Source organism: Leptopilina boulardi, unplaced genomic scaffold (assembly GCF_019393585.1).
Source record: "Leptopilina boulardi isolate dan_hultmark-lab unplaced genomic scaffold, ZJU_Lbou_2.1 LbouV2_367, whole genome shotgun sequence".
In the NCBI taxonomy this organism is placed as follows: domain Eukaryota; kingdom Metazoa; phylum Arthropoda; class Insecta; order Hymenoptera; family Figitidae; genus Leptopilina; species Leptopilina boulardi.
In genome coordinates, this window is record NW_026137937.1 from 665,301 (window position 1) to 690,029 (window position 24,729).

At 25.8% G+C, this 24,729-nt stretch overlaps 2 protein-coding genes across 4 annotated transcripts in view; one reads left to right on the top strand and one right to left on the bottom strand.

Annotated features, from left to right (window-relative positions):
- Window positions 1-24,729, top strand: part of LOC127287005 (ras-related protein Rab-24-like) — a 590,458-nt gene that overhangs the window by 124,824 nt on the left and 440,905 nt on the right. Inside the window, exon 1 of one of the 2 annotated variants that reach the window (XM_051313691.1) lies at window positions 11,412-11,418. The exons of the other annotated variant lie outside the window; for it this stretch is intronic. The gene's annotated coding sequence lies outside the window, so the exon portion shown is untranslated. Of the gene's footprint in view, window positions 1-11,411; window positions 11,419-24,729 lie in introns of those variants that run through there. 2 annotated transcript variants of the gene reach the window in all.
- The window catches only part of LOC127286996 (sodium-coupled monocarboxylate transporter 2), a 415,172-nt gene that overhangs the window by 46,752 nt on the left and 343,691 nt on the right, over window positions 1-24,729 (bottom strand). The window contains exon 1 of one of the 2 annotated variants that reach the window (XM_051313676.1): window positions 13,693-13,982. The exons of the other annotated variant lie outside the window; for it this stretch is intronic. The gene's annotated coding sequence lies outside the window, so the exon portion shown is untranslated. Of the gene's footprint in view, window positions 1-13,692; window positions 13,983-24,729 lie in introns of those variants that run through there. 2 annotated transcript variants of the gene reach the window in all.

The following is a 24,729-nucleotide window of genomic DNA, read 5'->3' on the forward strand; positions in this document are numbered from 1 at the left end:
ATAATTTTCAGCCACATGACATTTATTTTTAAGTGAAAGGAGGTTTTTTTGAATTACACAAAAATTCACCTTTTAAGTGAAAAACATTTTCCAGTCTCTCTTTACTGGAGAGAGCTTTGAAGCTAAAAAAAAGTTTACTTTTTCAGTTAAAAAAAAGTATTCAAGTCAGTGAGAATTTATAATTTTTTCTTAAGAAAGTCATCAATGGATGAGCTAAAAGTTTTGAACGGTTCAAATGAACGAAATTTGTTTTCAACTTCTTTAAGTACGAATTTTATTACAAAATATTGTTTTAAATATCTAAAAAGAAGTTATATATAATTTAATAATTGTTTAATTTACTGTTTTATTTTACATTGACATCATAATTTTTAATAATTTATAGATTGAAAAAAATATTTCGTTCATGTGAACGTTCAAAACTTTTGGCTCATATCAATGGAAACAAAAAAAAAAATTAATTATATAAATTAAAATTAGTCTTTAAAGATAGTACAAAAATTTGTACATGGAAAAAAAGATTTAAGCCTGGAACAGCGAAAATTTTCACTAGAACAGCAAAAGTTTTTAGATTGAAAGAATAGTTTTTTCATGGGAAGAAAAATGTGTGTGTGTGTATATGCTTTTAAAATCTTAAACGAAAATAAAGTATTAAGCGAAAAATATCAAACCTTTTTTTTCTTTTTGGTCAAAGAAATTGTTATTGTGAGCTTGAAAAATTACAAGATTGAGTTGCATTGCAGTAACCAACTCTGCAATATCTCGGTAAATGTGACCCTTGGATCTCTTTGTGTGTACCTGCACTCAACACACACACACACACACATATGTCTATAGGATAATGTAGTTTTGTCTCTCACAGTTTGAATAACGAGCTTTCTTTGCCAATCTCGTACGAAAGGCGACGATAATCGTACTTGAAGAAAATTGCGCACGTAGAGAAGTTTACAATGCAAATCAACAGCATCGACACTCTACTTCACTATTCATTTATATTCAAACATGAGAGGAGAATTTCGCCATTTTAAATCCAACCAAAAAATAACACACCCAGATTATATAAAAGGGATGATCGCATATGCAAGCGAAGAGAAATATTGATGATCATGTTGAGCTAGGAAAATGCAAACTATGATCATATTATTATTATTAGACTAAAATATAATTCACAGTCTTCTATACATCGCATATCTAAATCATAAGAAGCATTATGGTTTCAAAATCACGAAATCATTTCAGATTTTTGTTATTTTCACCCAGAGAGCTGAAATTTTTTTACATGCGTGTGTATTTTTACGAGTAGATTACTAGAAAAATATTATAATAAAAAATACAATTTACCTAGATTTATAGAATATTATGAAATAATTAAATAGTGATTGCCCTATTATTTTTTAAATTGGAATTTTTAAATATCATGGAGAAAAATGAGATTGTTGTGCAAATCTACTGACAACAATCCAAAAATTGTTTGCACAGTCATCCTTATTTCGCAAAAGAATTTACATGCGCCATATGCGTAAAATTTGTGCTGCACTGAAAAAAGGGTTTGGTATAATTGATAATCAAACGTTCGGTTGGTATTTAAGCAACCAAAATTTTATTGTTGAATCAACAAAAATTTTAATTGTCTCAACCAAAATTTGTTTGACACAACCAAAATTAGAAAAAAAGGATTTTTGTTGTCCTAACTAAAGTTTTATTGGGACAACCAAAATTTTGTTGATTTAACAAAAAAATTTAGGTTGCTTAAATACCAATCAAACGTTTGGTTGTCAATACCAAACCCATTTTTCAGTGTGTATTTGTATTTTGTACGATATGATCATAAAAGTTCTACCTTTAAACGCATGGGACATCAGCATACTACGATTGCAAGAATTCATGCTTTTTTGGTATAAGTTTCATGCAACTGTAGTATAAGGCCACGCCTCTTAAGCAGGAACGTCCACACAAAATTAACATAGAGGGCTCCATTCTACAAACGCCAAACTCTTTGTCGATTGCTGATGGAACAATCCGGATTTGTTCAGCTGACAGGTTTAGTGTTCCATGTCACGTGGTCATCTTGAATTCTCGCAAACTGGCGTGCAGATCGTCGCATCGTTTGCTTCTGGCACATATGCCACTTTTGCTTTTACTATTAGTTTTTTTTTAAATGACAAAGTGCTGTTAAATAATGAATCCGGTTAAAGTGAGAAATCTATTGCAAGTGTGATGAATGGATGAAGAGACAATTTCATCGTTTATCGGTAAAGTTATACTCGGTTACTATTGAACATAACCTCACCTTAAAAAATACAAAATGTATATTAAATACTATTTAATAACAAATTTCAACTCAAAATAATTCTTTGGTTTCAGATCAAAGAATTTGATTCAGAAGCTGCATGTTCAACAGATTTTAATGCAAATGAAACTGGTGATATGACCTACGGAAATCTGCTATCGATTATTTTAGAAGGAGAAGAAACTGAACAAAATTGTATTAAACGGATCAAAGCTTTGTTAATACAATAAATTGTATTGCCGATTTAACAATTTAATTTTGTTATTTCAACTGTTCCATAACAATTTTCTTTGTTCATCAAAAAATTCTGTTTGTTCACCGAACAATCCCATTTTAACAATTTTTTTTGTTTCAAAAACAAATAGAACTGCTGGTTCTATATTGACAATCCGGAATTATTGTGTGACTTAATTTTTAGTAACCACAACAATTCTTTTTTCTCTTTGATAATTGATAATTATTTTTTAAGAAAAATTTTCATAAAATGAACATTCAGCTTTTAGTGATAAATTTCAATAATAAAAAGACGCTAAAGAAAATTTATTAAATATAAAAGAAATTTTTTATCTTAAGGAAAAATCTCTTTTCAGTTAAAAGGAAAAAAAAATTTGTCTTCATTTTCTTTAAAAAAAAAAAAAACTGTTTAAAAGATCGAGGGGGTTAATTGATGAAATATTTAAGAAATTTCACTTTATAGGAAAAAATTTACAATAATTTTTTGGGATAACTTTTTAATATGCATATATGCGTATATAAGGAGTATTAGTGACGACACAATTATCTGATGTATATTATACAGACTTTCGGTTGGCGTCAGTTGGTGTCCTGATTTTTTTGTCCCTCGATTATTATGAAAACTTTCTCGCTAATTAACCCTGGATAAGTCTCGAGAAAGTCTTCTTCAAGAGACAGTCGCTTATAAACTACTTTCCATCAAGAGAGAGAGAGAGAGAGAGAGAGAGAGAGAGAGAGAGAGAGAAGGAATAAAGAACTACCCTCCGCTTATTCATTCGAGATTATAAAATTGAAATTTACTTCCAAAAAAAAGAACTGAAAAAAAAGAAAAGAATTCTTTTTCTAAGTAAAAGTTTAATTAAAATCTTAGGAAAACATACTTAATCAAATTTATAATTAATTCTCATATTATAATTTTCAATATAACTTTTGACATTTTGTTTTTAACAAATTAAAAAATTTGATTCTTTGCGCAAAAAATACCATTTTTTTAATTTATTTTAAGAGTTTTTAAGATTTTTCAAATTGTTTTAAAAAAATAGATAGAAATAATTCTACACTCTTTTTTTTAAGCTCTTTTAACACAACTTTCCTCTTTAATTTTCGTTTAATCTTGTGTATGAAAGTTTGAGGTGCGGCAAAAAAAAAAGGAAGAAAGTCAAGAGATTACTGAAACACTTTGAAGAAGTAGCTTCTTAAAAAATGTATAATTTTCATATGAAAAATCTTGAAAAACTTTTATTTTTATGAGATTCATAAAGAATTTATTTAATTTTCCTTGCCGTGCGAAAAATTCATAAATATTTTTCGAGGATACCTTATAATTTCAAAGGATTATTTGGCTCGCAGTGGTAGATTAATGCCCGGGAGGGATATAGTTTTCATAAAGTTCATGCTGAAGAGAAAAACACATTTATGGGTTTTTGGCTCCAAGGGCTACAAATTTTGTAAAACAAAAAAAAAAGAGAATTAGTTTTACTTTAACGAGTGCAAGCTTTTTGTAGGTAAATTTTATAACATTTCCTCTTTCTATCAAGTGATTCTATAGTAGTAATAAAAAAAAGTCGTCAAATCAGACAATTTCCTTCAAATAGTAAATTTTCAAAAATAGGTAAAGATGTTTATGGTAGATAAAATTCATCTTCAAAAAAAAAAAAAAAAAATCCTGAGACTAGACAGGAGATTATTATTTTTATACATGAAAAATAAATATTTAGATGACAAATTTTCTGTGAAAAAAATTGTTGAATTTAAAAAGAATTTATTATTAGGTAGCAAAAATCTTTTTCACATTTTAGGAAAAGTTTCCTCCTGGTAAGATAAAATTTAATTATTGAACTTTAAAAAAATTGTATAACAGTAAAAAAAAGGGAAAAAATTAAAGTTAAGTGAATTTTGCAAAGTTTTTTCCCAATTTTATTTTTTGTTAAATTATATGTGAAAAATTTATATACAAGAGACGTAATTCAGTTGTCAAGTAGAATCAAAATGATACGGTATTGAAAATCAACGAATTGCCCTAACTGGTAAGGAAACATTGTATATATATATATAGTTACTTCATGGTGTTTGATCTCTAAAACTTCTTCCCCAGACTGTTCAGAACTCAGTTCTAAGCGTTTGTAACTCCCCGTTGAGTATTAGATAGAAACTTTATGAAACTCCGCTGAAACTCACTGCCATGGCCAGTATGCTAGGGGAAGGTTCGATTTTTTATTACAGAGGCAAAAAAAAAGAAAACTTTAGTGGGAAGTGAAGTTCAGAGTCCAAGAAACTTTCGAGAAGTTCGCGCCCTCTTTCACTAAGTTTGTCTTTGAAAAATCAGTTCCTTGAAATTTAATGAATAAAGTTTAAAAAAAAAAAAGAAAAAAAAATATGTGCGGAATACTGCTTACACCGATTATTTAAACCTTTCGTTACAAAAAGTTAACCTTGGTCAAACATTAATTTTATGCAATTGCACTTAGGGGAGACCGGGGCTGAAAGTGCCGGGGGTAAGTTGTGCCGATAGGAATATCTCAAAAAGAAAATTTTTTTTTTGAAAAGTGGAAGTGAGAGAAGTATTGTTTTACTTATGCGCATCTTTGGCAACTATTTTGATTTTGTTTGCTTTATGGAATAATTAGCTGTTAGTAATTTGGTGCTTTGGCGTCACTTACGTGCAAGTTTTCATGTTTACACTTTTTGGTCTAATTTTTGCATTTTTAAAGATATCGATACGCATTTTTTTTAAAAATGATCCAAATTTATCGAGGGATTCAATGGTGTATTGATCTTAACATTTTATTTATCTACTTTTTTAATATATGATAAAAAGTGAGTGACGACGCATCGAGGTTAATTGTGCCTTTCGCTTGGGGCTGGTTGTACCGCTGTCAATCGCTACATAACCATAATCTATACTATTGCCTTGTTTGTTCGAATAGTTATTCCAACCCGAAATCAAGAGAAAAGTTGATTCAATGCATAGTTTGCAAAAACTGGGCACATTGAAAATGTGTGAAGTGTAAAAAAAAGGGTCAGTTATATGTGTGTCAATTGTAATTTCAATAAATCGCATTCGGAATAAGTATTTACGTCTCAAAAACTATTTATTAATCAGAAAGTAGAGTTTTTACACTTAATTAACGATACAAATAATTATTTGAAAAAATATTTTAAAAGACTGATTAATTATGTAATTATAAAATTTAAGTCAGAAATGTTTATTTATTTATAAAAATCTATAAGTGTTACGATTGTTGGAAAAATCTTTTGAATGTTTATAATAAAAATACTTATTACGAAAACTATATTTTAAGTGACTGACTAACTATGTAATTATAGAATATAAGTCAGAAATTGTTTATTTTTACCTACTAAAAGTGGTACTAAAATCTAGAAATCCTAAGATTGTTCACAAAAACCTTTAAATGTTTATAAAAATATATTAATAAATAATATTAAATCATATATTGGAAATAATTATTTTATTTCTTACACGTAAAATCATTTGCTTCAAGTTAAGCAACTACAAAATCTGAGCGGCACAACCGACCCAGGCGTCGGCACAACTCTCCCCAGGGCGTAGCTCGATGTGTCGCTTCGCCTCGCTGCAGAAAATCCATTTTTACAAAAAAACTATTCAATATTATCAAAAAATAATACTGGATTCAAAAACTACATTAAATTTCACAAAAGATAGACTATGAAGTAAAATAAAAAGTTGTCATTTTACTAGTATTTTCTTTAGTTTTCTCAAAATCGGCACTTTCAGCCCCGGTCTCCCCTATTTCATATTACAAAATGAAATAAAGTAAAAAAAATTTCGTTTATCGAATATAATTAAATTTAAATTAATAACATTTATTAATAAAATGAAAAAATATAAATTATAAAATTAAATACTGATATAAAAAAAATGTAACATAATAATACTGCAATATAATAATAATAATAAATATTAAAAAAATATATATATATAAAGAAAAATAAATGATAGTGGCTGAATGATATACAACTTTTTGTTTAGTATAAAACGAGAAACTGAATCACTAATTGAAAATCAAGATTAATCATAAGTTCAGGTGTTAAACAATAGAAGCAAAAAAAAAGGACAAACGATTAATGTGACATAAGGATAACAAAGTGAAATAATTTGTTGCTTCTCACAAATACGTAATACATCCCGTTTTTATATCTCGTAAAATTATATAATTTCAGTCACGAAACTGTTATTTTCCGAATTGATGTATATAATTATTCTATTTTTACAAAATACCCTTTTCAAGTGTGCAAAAATGACTTATAATAATAGGAAATGAATATAAGGAAAAAATAATTTCCATATAATCATTATAATAATGATATATAATAATAATAATATTATTATTACTATCATTATTATAAAATTCACATATGAAATTTTTTGTTGATAGTGAATTTAACAAAATCTCATTATAAAGTATAACCTTTTCCCCTCTCCTTCTTTTTAGAAATTCAGTTTTCAAAAGGAGTTCAAAATTTATATTCTTAATGATGATGCTTTTTGCAAGAGTTGAATTTGCCTTGGTGCGCATTTTCCTATTTTATCTGACAAATATACAAGAAAAGTAAAGAGAAGCACAGAGAAATGAAAGCAAGTTGATTTCTCATTTATAAACCCTGGGGGTAGTATACAGACGAACTTGGCATTCTTACGAATTTATAAAAACGAGGAAAATTCGCGGCAAAGAAAAATGCGTGGATTATTATTTTTCTCTTGTGATTCATGCCTGTCAGTGATAATAAGGAAATCTTTTCCTTTCTTTTCTTTTTTTATATTTCTTCTTTTTTTTATTCGCGTTGTTTCTGAATACATCGTTATGCTTATTGAATCCGCGAATGTAAATGATAATGTAGGTCGCAATACTTGAGAAATTGAAGACACACACGTCTAAAATACAATTTTTTGTTACATTCACACCAAATTTTATATGAAATATATAATTTTTTCCCTTTTTTAAATAAATAATTATCAAAATCTTTATAAAATAAATTTATTGAGTAAATGAAAAAAAAAACGTATATAAAATTTAAAAAGAATTTTAATCAAAAATTTATTATTTTGAAATAAATAATAATATAATTGTGTAATAAAAATGAAGTAATAAAATTAAAATTAAAAAACATTTGTTTTTAAATTCCTATAAGACTTAATTTAATAGTAAATGGAGAATATTTGTTTTTTCGGAATTAATAGTTATAAAGAGTGCGTTAAAAACAAGTGAACGACCTTGCAAGGCTCCTCCACTCACTGGGCGAATATATAATCTGATTTGAATTCAGTCATGCTAATTTAATCTTTAATTAATTTCTTCACATTTTTGTAATCCAGACTTGTAACTGGTGGAAACGTAATTAAACCAACACACACACACACAAAAATAAGCATATTAATGTAAAAGATACTTTTGATATTTTCAAGAATATTTTCAAGTTCTATAGCATGGGAAAAAATATTAATATATAAATTTAATTTAAATAAAATTGATTTAGTAAGAGAAATAGTTTTTTAAAAAAAAAAGTTTTCTGAAAAATTGCAGACTTTAATTTAATTAAACAAACAAACATTTCTTTTAGAATTAAATTCAACTAATTCTACAAATGCACGGAAAAAAATGGGATTGTTGTGCAAAGAATTATGGGATTGTTGTCAGTAGATTTGTTGATATTACAATTCGAAATGTTAATATTACAATTCAGATTGTTGTCAATACAAATGTATGTTGTTTTAACAAAAACACGAATTTTTTGTAGTCAGATTTGTTCAGTTTCACAGAAAAAACGCTGGGTAAATTTTGTTGCGGGTAATTTTCACCAATGCTAATTCACATAGACGGTGGCGCCCTCAACTAGGATAAAATTTGTTGCAGGTAATTTTTATACCGATTTTGGGGTAAAAATTCTACTTTTTTTTCGTGTGTTGCAATGCCGTACAGTTGCAGAAGCAAACTCTCTGTCGATTGCTGATGGAACAATACGGATTTGTTCAGCTGACAGGTTTAATGTTCCATGTCACGTGGTCATTTTGAATTCTCGCAATCTGGCGTGCAGATCCTCGCGTCGTTTGCTTCTGGCACATATGCCACTTTTGCTTTTACTATTAGTTTTTTTTTAAATGACAAAGTGCTGTTAAATAATGAATCCGGTTAAAGTGAGAAATCTATTGCAAGTGTGATGAATGGATGAAGAGACAATTTCATCGTTTATCGGGAAGTTATACTCGGTTACTATTGAACATAACCTCACCTTAAAAAATACAAAATGTATATTAAATATTATTTAACAACAAATTTCAACTCAAAATAATTTTTTGGTTTTAGGTCAAAGAATTTGATTCAGAAGCTGAATGTTCCACAGATTTTAATGCAAATGAAACTGGTGATATGACCTACGGAAATCTGCTATCGATTATTTTAGAAGGCGTAGAAACAAATTGTATTAGACGGATAAAATCTTTGTTAATACAATAAACTGTATTGCCGATTTAACAATTTAGTTTTGTTATTTCAACTGTACCATAACAATTTTCTTTGTTTATCAAACAATTCTGCTTGTTCACCGAATAACAATAATCCGAATAGTTTTAATAACAATCCCATTTAAAACACTTTTTTTTGTCTCAAAAACAAATAGTCATGCTGGTTCTATATTGACAATCAGGAATTGTTGTGTGACTTAATTTTTAGTAACCACAACAATTCTTTTTTCTCCATGTGATTTGAAATTTTTTTTTTTTTTTTTAAATTATTCTAAATTATAATTAAAAAAAATTGTCGATTTATCTATATATAGTAATTAAGAGATAACTAGAGTTAAATGTTGGTTTTCACAGTTCAAGTACCTCTTAGAATAACTGACTTGATATTGATTTTGTCTTTGCTAATGTCCTACCAAAGTAAACTGACTTTAGGTAAACGAACTTATTAGTCTAGTGGTAAAACAAATAGCATGACGTTACGTCTATTTCCTTCAAGGCATATGCAAATTATTGTACCACAAGAAGTAAATATCCCCTCACGTCGATGCATTATATCATTAAACACTGACTACAATAAAAATAATAATTTCTAACGTTCAATTTTATTAATGCAAATGAAAGTAGGTATTATATATTTTTTTATTTTTGAAAGTTAGAAAAAAATGTAATAGATTTTTTTTATGAAAAATAATTTATTATTGATTGCAAATCTGAAGAGAAATTTTAAGAATTCAAAATGGCAGATCCAATATGGCGAACGACAAAATGAAAAATTAGTTGGATTCGCATGAAACTTATTACTCGGGGATTTTTGAGGCCATTTTGAATTTTGTAAAACTGATACCAGATTCGTAATCAACGACCCCGAAAACCTTAAGATATCAAATTTCATAAAAATTTATTAAAATTTTTTTCAACACACTTTTGGTCCAAACAGTGAAAATCTCGTCGATAGCCAAGGGGTTTAGTGGAAAAAGTTTTTCAGACAAATAAAATTGATCGTTTTAAAGTATATATGAGGAAAAAAAAAATTAACAAACAAATATAATTTATTTAATTGAAAAAAAATGTCATTAATAAACAGATGAAATTCACCTTTAAAATAGAAAAGGTCATTAATAGCACGCGACGAAATTCATCTTCCGAGAAAGTTGCGTCTGGATAAAGACAATTTATTTATTTTCTAAATTGAAAAAAATGGGTAAGACATGCAAAATTCATCATATGAAAAAGGAAAATTTATTTTATAAAATGAGAATATACATCGGGTACAAACAATTTTTGTTGAAATAAGAGATTCAGAATTCTAGATATATGATTGCAATGGCTAATAGGTTTACGTGCTTGCTCAACAATGAACCGTATTTACGACTATAATGAGGCATGAGGTTTAATTCAAATGCTTATTTCTCGAACTAGTATATGCTAGGAGTACTTTTCGAATAATCATAAAGTCGACTGTATAAAATAAATTTGAGCTTGTGATAAATATATATATATATATATTATATATTCAATAGGCAATCGAATCAATACGTCCAAGAACCAGAAATACCATCTCGGTCCAAAACCAGTTTTTACAAAACAAAAATCCTCCGTGCAAAAGGTCTTAAACATCTTACACTCGTCTTACTCGCGAATTTTAAGATTTTTAACTATAAAATGTCTTTTAAAAATTTACTTATCTTTTCTACTTTAATTTCTTTTTGAAATTTGAAATCAATTAAATTTTCAAAAAATAAATAAATTTAAACAAAAAGCTAATTATCATAATAAAATTTATTAAAAAAAAGTATTTAAACAAAAAATTACAATTTTCAAAAAAGTTTTTGTTTTTAAAAACAATTTTAATTAGTTTAAATATTTATTAATGTCTAATTAAAAAAATGTAGATTAATGAAAAAAATTGATATAGAAAGTTAAAGAATAATTACATGTATAGAATAATATTAAATGCTATATTTACATTTTTCATTCAACTTTCGTAACACTAATTATATTTATTTCTATGAATGCGATGAAAATATGTTTGTTACGAATCGTGAACGACATATTTAATTGCTTTGATTAGTCGATTGCAATACTCAAACAAATTTAATTTGTGTTAAATTAAAAAAAAATTTTCAATTGATTTAATAATAATTTTTGACAATTGAAAAAAATATTCTGCAATTGAAGAAAAAAATTTTACAATAAACATTTTTTTGATTGATAAAAATAATTTCATCCATTTACATTGAAGACATTTTTAAAAATAAATTATTACAGAATAGAAAAAAATTATACGAATTTTTATGAAAACTTTGTTGAACTTTAAAAAAGTTCTGAAAGAATAAATTACTAATTGTGTGAACTTCTTGTTCCTTAATTAATAACAAAAAAAAAAGAAGAAGAAAAAAAAAAAAAACTGCTGGCCTCTAGTGAAAAAGCTGAATTAAAGCCAAATTTCAATTCTATTTTAATTGCTTGCCCTTCGTCATTAGTTTCTTTTCAAATGAAAATTCTTTATTATTTCTCAGAGTTCATTGTTTTAAAACCAATATCATTTATGGCAATTTTTGGCAGTTCTATAGAAAAATTATTATCTATTATATTCCAATTTCGATTTTTAATTGGACTCACAAACTTTCATTTAAAAAGCAATATTTTTTTTTCTAAATTTCCTTTCGAACGGGAAACAAAAACTTTACGATTAAAAAACATCGTTTCCATTGTACCTATCTCGAATTAAATTTTGTTATAAGTTTATTTTCCAAAATAATATTGAATTTAAATTTTTTTTAAAATTTTATTTTGTTTTCTTGAAACTAATTTTTTTTGCAATAAGATTCATCAGGCCCACTCTAAAACTTGTTGCAAAATCTTCTTAATGTTTTCATATAGATATTTAAAAAAAAAGAAAGACCAAAAAAATTAATTTGTTTATAAAAAAAAAAAAAATATTTCAATCATTTCTATTCGTAATATTATATCCCTGTTTTATAGAAAAGAGAAATTATTAAAAAAAAATTTTTATATAAAATGAAAAATTTTTTTCATATAAAAAAATACAATTAATAATAATTTGAATTACGTTAATGTCGAGACGATACTTCTTAGTAGATAGATAGGTTTGATCACGTGCACGACGTTCATTGCCTCGACCAAGTTTCCTATAGTTAAAAATAGAGATAACTACGCAGGTCAACTTTCGCGTTTCATTTTGCAAATCTCTATAAGCTTTTTTGGCACTGACAGTTATCATCAGATAAGAATTGCATTAATAAAGGTCTTAATTCAAAATTTACATTATTTTCAAACTTAATCGTCTCATCATATATATATATATATATATATATATATATATATATATATATATTGCTTGCAATATTAATGAATATGCATACTTTAGAAATAATAATCGCATAACATTTCAGTTTAAAGAACTATAATGCAAGTTAAATAATGAGTAATTCATCAATTCCAAAGGAATTTTGTTTTGTAACAATCACTTTGCATTCTTTATCAAAAAACGTATTCTTTCGTATCTTTAAAATCCATAAATTTTCCTCATTTCAATATTTCGAATATATTTAGAAATTTATTCATCGAAAGGAAAAGAAGCATGACAAATTCATTACATTAAATATTTTAGTGGCAAAAAAATTAAATAATACCCAACAATGAATTTAGAGTAAAATTTTAATTTACTGGGTATTTAATTTAATTGTTTAATAACTTTATTATTTATTTTATTATTTATATAATATTAATATAATATATTGTTATTAATATTATTATACTTATTATTACTATTATTATTATTTTAATTATTTTTGATAGACTCCCAATTGTCTGAATGTTTTCGTATTTATTCTTTTACTTAATTTATAAAATATTTCTCGTACGTAAAATATACGTCGTATATTCATTATACGTATACTTCATTCAGCAACGTTAAAATATTGACTAATAATTAATTTAATAATTATTTATTTATTAGTCTTTATATTTCATTAATATTTATTTTCTGGGAAAATGATCTTAATCATACTTTTATTGAACTCTGTGAGAAAATTTTTTTTTCAAAAAAACAAAATGTGAAAATTGTTGAGTAATTGGGCAAAACAGACATAGATTATAGCCGAAATACAAGCGACATGAATCTCGTGTTCGATAAATATTGCATCGAGAAAGGCGGAAGTATCATTTAACTCTTCTGATTTATTTGAAAATTTAACGCCGTATCGATCTTTAGTTGTTGAGTGCACGTTGTTAAAAATTTTACCAAAGAGAAAAAGAGAGAGAGAGAATTTTAAACCATTTTTTTTTTTTTTTTTTTTGAATTTCCATCTTCCTCGTTCCTTCTACTCCCAACATTATTTTCATTCATAATAATCATATAAGATTAATTAATATTTTACTATTTTTTCATGAATTAAAATTTTTATTTTTTTTATGTATAAATAATTTATTTATTAATTTATATTATGTAATTTATTCAACTATCTTTAGCTAATATAAACAAATGTTGTATTCTAAATTTTTTATTAAATAGTATTAAATTTAATTTGCAAAAAAAAAAAAAAAAAAATTTGTAGCAATTTTCTTTAATTGTTTTTATATTGTAGTCGAAATCATTTTCTGAATATAGATATATTTAAAAAATAATTAAAGATCGACGAACCTTAGGAATAATGAGTAATCCACCGATGTCACCTCATCAGGTGATTAACGAGTAACGATAAAATTGACACTGCTAATGGCACAAACACTACACGATTACGTGGTGTTATTCTTTTTTTTTTAATCCGGTTTTCCAAAGACTCTGGTAGTTTTCTCGAAGGACAAGGTACATAAAGTGGGAAAGGATTTCTCCGTGTGTCTTGGACAGAGGATAGCGTGGCACTGATCACTTAATACCGACTAGCGATTTTATTTAAAAAACGACGAACAAAGAAGAGCGCGTCAATAGAGCAACATTGACAATGAATATGACAAGGTTAATTTTAACATCAAAAACTAACTATTTTACAGTGTTTATGCACTTTATTTTCGTTAATGAAATTTTTATTTTGTTGTCTTTCTATTTTTCTAATTAGAAAAAATATTTTTAAAAATTTACTAAACGTTTAAGTTCATAAAAAATTTGAGATCAATGGAAAATTATAATGTCAGAAAATATAAAATTGAATGGAAAATTTTATTTTACAATTTTTTTTTTTTTTATTACTATATTGATTATTGTTTGTTTATATTACCTTAACCTTGTGAAAACTACACTTTATGAGAACTAATAAATAGGTATATAAATAAATGTACAATTTTCTGCAACTTATTTCCTATATAAAAATTGACATAATAAAATGAACCTGAAGTCTGCAACGTTTTTAAAAACGAAAAATTAAAATAGAATGATTTTTTCAAGTAATTTTTTATTATTAATTTTGATTTGCACAAACTTTTAAGAAATTAATCTTTTTTATAGAAGCCAGTTACCTACGAATAATTTTAATTTTATGCCAAAGTAATACATATTATCTAATTATTTTTTCGTTTTCGTTTATAAAAACGTTGCGGATTTTAGTTTCATATAATAAACAATATCATTAAGTATCAATTTTTATAATTCACTTTTTATATTCCAAAATGGAAGCCGTTTGTTTTTTTAGAAAGAAAGTTTAATGACCTTTAAAAATTAATTCAAATTTATACAAATTTTATATCTTTATATATATATGTGTAACAATTAAAAATAAAGCATGAATATATAATAATTTAAAGATTTGTGAAATTTTGCAAATATAGAGGTTACGTATAATGAAAATCGATATTAATATTTAATTTACATTATATTTTGAAAGGGAAAAATTGTTTTGATAAAGTGAAAATTTAATTATCAAGAATATTCAGGAATTTTAATATCCATGTAAAATTTTATTATGAGTATTATGTGTTCGAAAAGCCATAATTTTTGAAAAAAAAAAATAATGTTTTCATTATTATTATTATTATTATTATTATTATTGGTATAAAAAATATATAATTATTAAAAATTATTTTTCGATTCTATATACCTATAAGAAAACCGAAATTTCGAATATTTATTGTGAGTTAATGAAAATTTTTTTTTTATTTTTTTTTTTTATTGACAGCATAACACACAGATGTTAAACGGGTTGCCTGTCTTTAAGACGATATTGTAATATATTCATAGACATAAATTATTTTTTTTAACATTTAAATTTCTACACAAAAAATTGTAATAATTAAAAATGTTACTATTTTCAACTATAATATTATTAGATTTGTGTATAAATATCATAAATTTTATTATGAAATTTTTAAAAAAATTTTACTATTCAAAAAGAAAATATAGGTAAAATAAAAATTTAATATTACGATATAAATGATTAAAATATAAGTGTTATAAATGTAGTTACTTTAAAAAATTAAATTAATTAAATTTTTTTTAAACTTAAAATAAAATTTTTAAAATTTGTTCTTAAAAGTTGTAACTAAAAAAAATTCTTTATCATTTAATATTACGATTAACAACAACATAACAACTAGACGTTTTTGTACATTTGTCACCTTAATTTTCAAAGCAAATATTCTTGTCAAATCATAAAATCTGACTTAGATCATATTTTCCAATTCGCTGAACTAGAAAATCAATCATGATATAACGTATTCATAGTTTTTTCCCTTTTTTATGACATGTAACACGACCTTAATTACTAAAAAAAAAAAAAAAAATTTGTATATTCATGCAGTTAAAATGGACATTTGAAAATAAATTTAATTATTTTCTTATTTTTAAGTTAATTTTATTATTATTTTGATATTTAAATAAATTTTTAATTTCACTGAATATCTTTAAATCATCAATAAAATCCATTACCTAATAAAAAATAAAAATTCTACGTGGATTAATATAACCCGAGTAGAAATTTGTAATGGCGCTAGCTCGCGGCGCGAGACTCCATAAGCGATAACATGGCATCTAGCGCTTCCATCCTAGCGCCATTACAAATTTCTACTCGGGAAGCTTTCAGTTATGAATTCACGTTGCACTAAGCTCTATTAATACATAAAATATATAGAAAACAAGCCCTAATTTAGCAAAATCAGAGCTCTACATTAAATTCTAAAGCTGTGAATTTTCGATAAATTTCTATATTACAATATTTTCATATTTATATTCTAAAAAAAAAAATCTGTTCACCTTATTTTTCTTTTAAAAAATATTTTCTCTACAACTGTCGAACAATAGAAATATTTTCTTTAGAAAATGACAAAGTAATGGAAAATATTTTTATTATTTAACTATTTATTATATGTGAAATAATCATTTTTCTTGATGAGAACGAAAGCTAAATTAACTTTATAACTTATGTTACGTAATCCGTCAAGTTCAGAAATTCGGTGAACTTTCAAGGTGGTCAAACGTGTTTAACAGAACCCTGATCCCAAGTGATCAAGGCACTGTTCTGTTAGCTTTCATAGTCTCTAAACTACAACATTTTAAGCTTTACACGTTTCACTGATTTCTGAGCCTTCCCAAGCGTTATTTCAAATTCACTATATTGCATAATTACAAACATTTTTTGAAAACAGATAATTTCAAAAATTGTCAGTAAAGAAATTTTTTTAGAGTTACAATTTCCTTTATTAATTTAAAAATACTCTATATGAAATAACAAAAAATTTGAGAACCCAAATAGCACATAACCTAGCGGCAAGTTTACCTTGCAAGCTCATTGAGCAATCTTTCGATAATCTTATTATGCAATCTTGCAGTAACCTTACACTGCAATCTTTCGGTGAGCTTATCGTGCAAGCTTTCACTCAGTTAGGACATTTGATATTTAAGTATATTTTGATTTGTTTAATAATTTAGTTTTTTGATTTCTCCCTCTGATATTTAATTTTTTTTATTGTGTCCTAAGAAAGGACTGATGCACAAAACAATTATTTTATTCGAGTCTTCTCATGTAACCTATTTTTGATTTCAATTAATTTATTTAATAACAATAATTTTTTAAAGTTTACAATATGTATTGTAACGAAGCATTTTGTCGCGTACAAACGACCTAAAAATAATAAATTTAAATAAATTTTGTAAATAAACTAAACCAGGGTGGGAATCCAGCCACAATGGCTGTAAAATGTTAAATTATAAAAATTGTTTTCTTTGATACTCACTTCATTTTGTTTAAATAATAAATTAATAATTTCCGAGGGGGAATTTACTAGTAAAAATTGTGTACACTTGACTACAACTACACATATTACTATTATTACCTTAGTATTACACTTTTTACAATTATTACATACTACTACCAAAATATTACTGTATTACAAAGTATTACACATATATTACTGAGTATTACACTTTATTATAAAAAATATTACACGTCAAATAGCACTTTCTTATACGTAGAACTTTCAATAAAATTATTATTTAAGAGCAAAACTTAAAAATAAGAAATAGAGAAATAAATAATTAAATATTTTTAAATATTAGTGTAAGTGCATCAATTACGGCGCGTTCATAAAAAATAACTATTATTACTATTATATTTAATATAACTGTTGCAAAATGATTAAAAAAAATTATTTTAATCTTTTTTTGATACAATTACTAATGAAGATGAACATTTAAACAATTATTAATTAAATTATTTGAGATCAAATTTTTTCCCTCGCCGTAATTGAAACATTTTTAAGATTTCCATTGGCCCCAATTTCGGCGGGTAAAGTATCTTCAAAATACACGTAATTTTGGTCACCGAAATTGATACAAATGCGCCGCAATAGAAAATTACGGTATTAGTTTTAATTTCTCATATTTGTTTAAATAAACGATTTTTATAAAGTTAAACATTTTTTTTAACATCTAAATAAATTTGTTCGAGTTTTGTAACAGTAAACTAACAATGTAAAAATTATAAATAGCGCGACGAGGCGACTTTGTTGCCGTTAACATGGACGGTGAGCCCCAAAAAAAAAATTTTTAAACGAGTCGGCTTCGTTCCGAGTCGATCTCATTATTTATTGAAAATTAAATTAAACAAATAAATATAAATCTTGATTTATCGGCCTTCTACTACTTTCATTATCCTTTAAAATTTGAAGTGAATATTAATAAATTTTGTTATTGTTAAATTGTGTGTCATTAATGGTTTTTTTCCTTATCCCCCTCATCTCAGCGGTTTATTGTTACTGTCAAGTAACAATGGAATTCCTGAGATGGTTTAGTTTTTCCTAATTAGAATTATAAATATTATTTTTCAGGCTACTTAATTATTTTTGATTTAGTTATTTTTCATAAAATAACTTAGCGTCTTGGCATAATTAATAATAATTACAAAATTTAGCTTACGTTGATTGTCTTAAAATTATAATAATAAAAAATCGAAATTTAAAGTAAAAATCAATAAATAACATAAACTCAACAATTGTAACAATTAGTTACAATTCCAATAAATAAATTAAAACCAAATATAACGGGTATTTTACCTAAATTAATAATAGGTATATATATATATAATCAAATCATGGTTTTTGAAGAAAATGTTCCTTGAACATATTATAAGAGGACCTAAATTCGGTTGAATTAAATGTATAGCTATATAAGAATATAGTTGGTTTGCATTGGGAGAATTCAGTGGACTTTAGGAGTGATAGAATCGCAAATAGAAAGGGAAAAATGAGAATGAGAACTTCGAAATGGGCATGGAGAATAATGAAGTTAGAACCTTCACTAGTCACTAGATGGACTCGCAGTTCCTCAGGCATCCCCTAATTCCTATCTACCTCTATTAAACACTAACGAAATTTTCACTAAATTATTTTACCTAACCTAACAATTTTCCACCTTTATTAAATAAAAATTCGTTTCACTCTAACTTCAACTAAAATTTATCTTATTCCTTTTCTCAGTAATTCATTAATTTAATCTTTAGTTAATGGAAATAATGGGATTAAATTATAAGTTTTTAATTATTATTATATTATATTAACTGTTTAAATTGGAAATTAATGAGAATATTTTAAAAAGTAAACTCGTATGTTAAAAATAATAAAAGAGTGAATTTTTATTACTAATTTTAACTTGTTTCTTATAATACATTTTCTCAATAAGAGGAATATGCAAAGTATGCAGATAAGAGTAAAATTTGAAAACCTTATGTAAGGCGTCCATATACGGTTATAAAGTATATATTCAGCAAAGTTGATTCAAGAGAGAATATCAATCATCCTTTTAATGTTGTATATTGACGTTGCGGCTTTCAGCTCTCAATACTTTTCCATCTATAGCGATTGCAGGATGATTAATTCAAAACTTTTCCATCAACGAAAGTCTAAATTAAGACACTCCTTTTTTCCCCGATTCTCATTCTTATTATGTATATGTATATATAGTTTAAAAAATTTCAATTGTATAACGTTTCATTTCGAAAGAATTTATTAAAAATGCTTTTCAATCTATATTCGAACCCTCCGTTATTATTGTGATAAAATTTCAAAGACATTCATTCTCTAAAAGTGCTTAAAAGATTAATCTCCCTGCTCTTCAAATATAGTAAATACATTCAATTCGTATTTCAAATTTTTTAAATATAAATGTAAATTATAATGTCAACTCAGGCGGGTTTAAAAAGAAATTTAATTTCAAAATTCATTTCATGAAAAGATACAATTTTTTTCTCAATATTATTCGTAAATGAAAATTCAATTTCACGTCGATTTAGTATATATTGAAGAAAAACAATTTAATCATTTACCTTTTTGAGTAGTTAAAGAATTCGTTGATTTCACGTCTGATAAATTTATTCGCCACTAAGATGGCTCAAAGTAAAGCTTCTTTACTCGAAATCGAACTGTCGCTGCTCAAATAAAATCGATTTATCCAATAGATAAATTTATTCCAGAGATGGTAATGTTGCTGTTAAATCAGAAAGAATCACATTACTGAACTGCGATTGAGAAGTACCCTCTCTATTTATGCAAAGTAGTCAAAGTGAATAAAATTTACGAAAAATAAAATGTCTAGACAATATAAGTATATATATATCATATAAAACAGCAGTGTGTATATTTGCATGAGTATGGCAAAACTTTTATATTAATAAAAAAGTTTTCGCGCGCAAACTCTTTTTAGATTTTTTCTAAAGAATTCTATTCTTATATACCTTTCACACACTGCGACACGACATTTTATCACGCACAAATAACCTAAAATAATAAATAAAAATTATTAGAATTTTATTAAATAAACGACAATAGAGTGGAAATTAATACAGCTACATTCTGTAAAATATTTCAATTTGTATAATTTGTTTTTTTTTTATAATTGTCACTTCATTTTGTTCGAATAATACAATTTAAATAATGAAATATAAAATAAGTAAACAAACTTGATAGTCATAAAAATTAATAGTTAATTGCATCAAAATAATAAAATATTCTAAAAATCGAATAAATTTCACAATTAAAAATTCTCAAAAATAAATCTAAAAATTCATTATAAATATTTAATAAAATAACAAAAAAATAAATGTTTTCAAAACTCCCAAAAATAAGAGAAAATTATAAAAATTATTTTATAGGTACTATAAGCAAATAATTAGTATCCAACATTTCGATATAAAATGCATTGCGTATTAACGCGTGTTGAAAAAGTTGAAAAGTTAAAACAAAATTTTTTATATAAGAAAAAAAAACATATTAATATTCTAACCCACTTGGAAAGATTCCCCGGAAAGTGCCACCTGGAGATTCCATCAGAATTCCGTCGGAACTTCCAACGGAAATCCAATTTTTTAAATCTTTTGAGTTTTACTCTAAGATAATATTTAGAGCTTTGCAATAATCGAATACAATCGAATTTTGTTCGGTTTTTAATGACCCTGACTCGAATTTCGAACTTTCGACATTCGAACTGGACTGACTCGGATGTCGGATTTTCGACATTCAAACTGGACGAACTCGAATGTCGGATTTCGACATTCGAACGTGGCTGACTCGGACGTCGAATTTTTGTAATTCGAATTGGGCTGCCTCGAATGTTGAATTTAGACATTCAAACTGGGCTGATTCGAACTCGGCGTAAAAATTCGAACAGTTCGATTTGATTTATTTTGCACAGGTCTAGATTTTTTCATTTTCCAGGAAAACATTCTATCTAAAAAAAACGAAATAAATTGATTATTCTTATTGTATTGCAATTTTGGTTCAATTGGTAGGCTTTTTTTTAAGGTAATACGTGTTGTTTTAAGGTAAAAAAATAATAGAAACATGCTGATTAATTTTATTTGACTTTGAAAGGGATTTTTTCATTTTCCAGGAAAACATTCTATCCAAAAAAATCGAAATAAATTGATTATTCTTATTCTATTGCACTTTAGGTACAATTGGTAGGTTTTTTTGAAGGTAATACGTGTTATTTTAATGTAAAAAAATAATAGAAACATGCTGATTAATTGTATTTGATTTTGAAAGGGATTTTTTTAGAGCTGTGCACTGTTCGAATCGAATCGAATTTTGTTCGGTTTTTAATGACCCTGACTCGAATTTCGAACTTTCGACATTCGAACTGGACTGACTCAGATTTTGGATTTTCGACCTTCGAACTGGACGGACTCGAATGTCGGATTTCGACATTCGAACTGGGCTGACGCGAATGTCTTATTTTCGACATTCGAACTCGGCGTAAAAATTCGAACAGTTCGGTTCGATTTATTTTGCACAGGTCTAATAATATTACATAAAAAATAACATTTTTTAGGAAAGTTTTATGATAAAAATTCTATTTTATAATAATAATATTTTTTTTAATGTAGGACTCTAAAAATTAAAAAAGAATTAATCGGAATTCCGTTACAATATTGTCGGAATTTTAATGGAATCTCCAGGGGGAGATTATATAACTTTTTCCGGATCCCACTTTGCGAACACCACATTCCAAAAACCTTTACACTCCAAGCTCAACATTCCAAAATCCGCCCACTCTAAGCACAACATTCCAACCCCTCCTACTCCAAACTCAACATTCCAAAACCTCACTTTCTGGATTGCATATTCTGTGTTCCACATTTTGGATTCCACAATTCGTACTTTAGATCTTATATAAGAATACGGAAAGTGGGATCTGGAATATGGAATCCGGAATGTAGAATCCAAAACGTGGTATTCGCAATGTGGAATTAAAAGAAAAAAAAACGTAATCGACTCCCTGTCTCTAGGTCAATGTTTTCCGTGTTAAATAATTACTTTTTATACTTACTTGAAATAAAACTTCATCAAAAATTTTATCTACCGTCTTTATTTACTTTAAAAAAAAAAAACTTTACCCGGCAAAAGTAAATTTTCTATTGAATTATAAAATGAGATTTTATTATTACGGAGGTAATTTAAAAATCAGGCAATTTGTCTGAAACTCAATTTCTAATTGTAAGCCTTTTAACACCTACGTCAGTCGATTTCCTGTTTCCGCGCGTGCATCAAAGGTGCTGACAAAGTTACATTATTGGGTGCTTCATCGTCAATGTGATTGATGTGAGTAAATAATTGACTAAAGGTTTTTTTTCAAAGAGAACACAGAAATAAGGATACAAACTTCACTGTTAATTGTAAAGATAAGAATTTAATTTTAGAATCAGTCAATAACCTATAAAAGATTTAAAACTTGCAAAGATCGATTTATTGAAATTTGTTTTTTAAAACATTGAAAAACAGAAGGCAAATTTGTTTCTGCATGATTCGTAATTTAAAAAAAAAACCCTAAAATATTGAGATGAAAATAATCATTAAAAAGATGGAGGAAAAAAATAAATGTATAATTATAAAATTAGTAAATTACCAACTATACTAACTTAATTTAATTAAACTTGTAATTAATTAATAAAATTAAACTACTAATTACAAATGTAAAATTAATTCAAGAATAATGAATTATGTTATTTAAAATTGTTTTTCCTTTTAAGTTTAATTGTTCCAAATTAAAAATTATTCTTTACATTTGTTATTTGTTATTTGTAAAACTACTTTTATATATTATTGAAATGTGCAAATTCACGTGAAAACGTGAAATCATCATTTAATGAAAAAAAAAATCAATTGAAATCTTTTTTATAACATCTTTAAGCAAATTGTCAGTGTAAACTTTTGCAATCGTGCATTGAATACCTCTTTGCCCCCTCACGTGACAATCAAGATAAAATCGAAGAATAATAGGTAAAGTTGGTCACGTGTATGTATAGCTCTCGAAAACGTGCTAACGTTATCAAAGCCACGAAAAGTCTTATACTTGTTGCTGGGATTTGCCTTCAAATTTCACCAAATCTAACACAAATTGTATTACAAATCAATTTCATATTTAATTTAATTTTTTTTAATCGAAAATTATACTACTTTTTCAGTGAATTGCATTGTTTTTGTACCTAAAATAAATGTGAAATTTTATTTGTTACTTAATTTTTGTCAAAGTTAACAGCATTAGGTCACGTGATCGTCACAATGTTAATTTTTCGACCACTTTTCTCGTAAAATACTAAATGAATTTAGTTGATATTTTGTGTGAAAGTATAAAATATGATAAATAACTGTGATGTGTGAAAATTATGTTTTTTGTTGAATTATTTATAATAAAATACCTGGAAATTGTAACAAAATTTGAGGTTAAGAATGACATCACTATTCAGATTTTCTAATGATTTCAAAGTATTTTATAATAACTAATTCAACAAATATTACAATTTTCGCAAATCACAGCCCTTCATTATCATATAACTTAGATTTCTTTATAAAATATCAACTTAATTCATTTAATATTTTACGAGAAAAATTATCAAAAAGTTAAGATCACGTGACTTAAAAATTACATGCTGTTGAAAAAGATACTATATATTAAATTCAAAGAGACAATTACAAATTATATAATTTTTTACCTACGTATAAATACATTTAAAAAGATAAATGACTGCATTGGAAAAATAAGATATAAGCTCGAGATAAGAAAGTTGTAATTACTTTGGTAAGGTCAGTTTATTTACCATTATATACTTTTACCAATAGATCAGAAAAAACGATGAGAATGATAATTTTTTAAAAGTGTAATTAGTGCAGTGGAAATTTATTTTATTAGAAATTTATTGTATGATTTTCAATAATTTTCTTTTTAATTAAATTATTATAAAATAATAATTTTTTAAACTGATTAATTTTTAGTTATTAAAAGTTTTACAAAATAATGAGAAAATTAAATGTAGAAATTCATAAACGGAAACAATTTAATTGCATATAAATTGAAATTAATTTTCATTTTACTAAATTTTGATGCTTATCGTTTATTTCAATGTAAATGAAAATGATTTCAAGAAAATTGGCAAAATCAATTCTTAGTTGATTGATAATTTAATACGCATATAGTTTTAATTATGAAAATATTTGCAATATATGTTGTAGTTAACAAAGTAATTATAATGGAAAAATTATAAAATTAATTTTCAATTAAAGAAAATTAAAGTTTTAAATTCAATTAAATGTTTAATGAAAAAAGAATAAAATTTTTTAAAAAAGTTAATTATTGCATACTAAAATTATTTTGCTCAAGATAAATATTTTAATTAGAAAACATAATTAAAATCAGTGACAAATTTATTCCGAAAGAATAAGTAAGAAGATTAAAGAATTTGTATACCGCTTACTAAACAAA